We start from the raw sequence: 2500 nt of genomic DNA, 5'->3' as shown, positions 1-2500 counted from the left end.
AATTCGTCCTAAAGAGGGAGATTAAAAAAAAAGATCAACGTTCTTTCTCCCTTCATTTCCTCCTCTCTCTCTCTCTCTCTCTCTCTCTCTCTTTCTCTCTCTCAGTCTTTTTCTCTATCTATCTCGATCGCTCTCCCGTCGAAAATCCTTTTGTCGCAGCGATCCGTTGCACGGTGTGCATTTGAAAGTGGCGCGAGCTCTTTTTTCGCTGCACCGAACGCAACGGGGGATGGTAATAGGGGTGGGGCGAAGTGGGAGGGGGAGGGGAAGGGGTGGTAGAAGGGGACACACGAAACGTAGTGGACGAGCTAATAAAATGTGCACGTTGAACAAAAGAGCCCGCCACGGGTGGGCGGGCGTAGAGACGACGTCTGTAAAAAGTCCGGTTACGAGAGGGTCGCGTGCGAATATATACGATTCCGTAAGCCGTTACCATCGCGATCGTTTATGCGAATACCAAAGTGGCCGTCGTTAAACTCCAAACGATACTCGATACTCTGACGGTATACCGATGGTATACTTGATGGTTTGACCTCGTCTTCGCCAAAAAGAGGTCGAAATAACGGAGGCAATAGGTAAGTAGTCTTGCACTTCTTATAAAAAATTTATAATAATTTCGGTATTATGATTTTTGTTTGACGAAACTTCATACGATAAATCTATTAACGCAGCAGGCTATTCAAATTAAGATGATAATTTCGTTCGATTGTAAGTCAATGCTAATGCAGTATATATAATAATAAAGTATAATAGAACGTATCTTTTTATCTTTTATTTTATTTTATTTTATTTTATTGTAATTATTATTATTTATTTATTTTATTTTTTTGTATTTTGTTTTGCTTCGTTTTTAATCTAGGCATTATTGTCAGACGTTATTTATTTATTAGGTATATTATAATTTCTATGAATTTTGTTAAATTATCATTTATTACGTTGCGTGGTCATATCGAAGGAAAATGAAGAATTAGCGGGCAGTTATAACGCAGCAGGGGTCAGTTAGAAAGTTCAATTATTCGTATATGTAATATAGGTTTTTACTTATGTACATACATGGCTCGCAATAATTTTTTTTATTTCAGTCGACATGCTCTCGCATATTACGCGCTACAGTTTTCGTCGTTGCTTCGTTACGTTTTTTTTGTTGTTTGTTTTTTCTTTTTTTTCTTCTTTTTTTTCTCTTTTTTTTTTTTTTTTTTAGTTATACAATTTGGAGAAACGTGTAAACGCGTCATTCAACTTTTATGTGTCTCGTTCTCGTTTTCGTTGATGATTGATGTTGACCGTGAAAAAAAAAAAAGTGTCACATGGAGAACGTGCAAGTACTTAAACGCAACGAATCTGGGAATTCTGTGTATAACCACAAGGAATAAATGAAAAATCAAATGGCCATAAAGATCGAAAGTTTTTTCCATTGAAGCTTTTTGATTGAGCATGAGTGTGTCAACATGTTCTTCAAAATGTTTTGCCAGCTTCAAAAAGGAAAAAAAAAAATACAGATTCAAAGAGAAAAAGAAAGAGAGAGAGAGGGAGAGAGAGAGAAAGTAAGAGAAGGAGAGAGAAAGAGAAAGAGAAAATTGAAATGGTAACAAATGGCAATTTAATTAACTTGCGGTCTGTGTGTTTGCAATACGCGGAAACTATCAACGCGGAAACAAACTCGCTCGCGTTTTTCTGTCATGCTTAACTGGAAATAGCGAACGTAATTCGAAATTAATGGGGGCCAGGGATCAAAGCGACCGACCGTCGGTCTTTTGTGATCGATCGCTTTACAAATTGTAAATTTAAAACGCAACACTCTCTATAAACTTTTAAAACGAAACAAAAGTTACCGACGATATTTTCGACCCGGATCTACTCGCGTTACAAGCGACTATCGTTGCTTTATCAAACTGTAACGCGAAATTTGGCCTCGTGAATGATAAAAGGGAGAGAGAGAGAGAGAGAGAGAGAGAGAGAGAGAGAGAGAGAGAGAGAAAGAGAGAGAAACTTCAAGTAGGTAGTCATAGTTTTTTAAATAAAGTTCGAACATGCTACGTCGAGAGATCCTCATTGCTTTAAGGGTTTCCTATTTCTGGATATGAGATCAGACATTCATTTATGCTTTGTATCAGGTACAAGCTTTATCTGACTTAATATTTTTATCCATGACAGCTCGAATAAAACGTTTTTCTAAATTTTTCAATGATAGAACATATACGATAGAAAGATAATTTACAATTATCGTTGATCTATCTTTAAAAATTTTTAAATAAAAATAAATGATGATGATAGTCATCATCGACCATAACCATAATCCATGTCCCTTTAACTTTACAATTATTGATAAATTGTAGAAGCAATTCGATCTTAACTATTAGTTAATATTAAACGTTTAATTTTGTTTCCGGTCAATTTGAAACGAATCGAATCGACAACAACAATGGCGACGAAATCTCCGATTCATTATGTCGTTATTCGTTTCCCTTGTCCCGTATGTGTTCCATTGTATTATTTGTAC

This window comes from Vespa velutina, chromosome 22, assembly GCF_912470025.1.
Source record: "Vespa velutina chromosome 22, iVesVel2.1, whole genome shotgun sequence".
NCBI lineage: Eukaryota > Metazoa > Arthropoda > Insecta > Hymenoptera > Vespidae > Vespa > Vespa velutina.
This window is presented reverse-complemented; position numbering follows the sequence as displayed.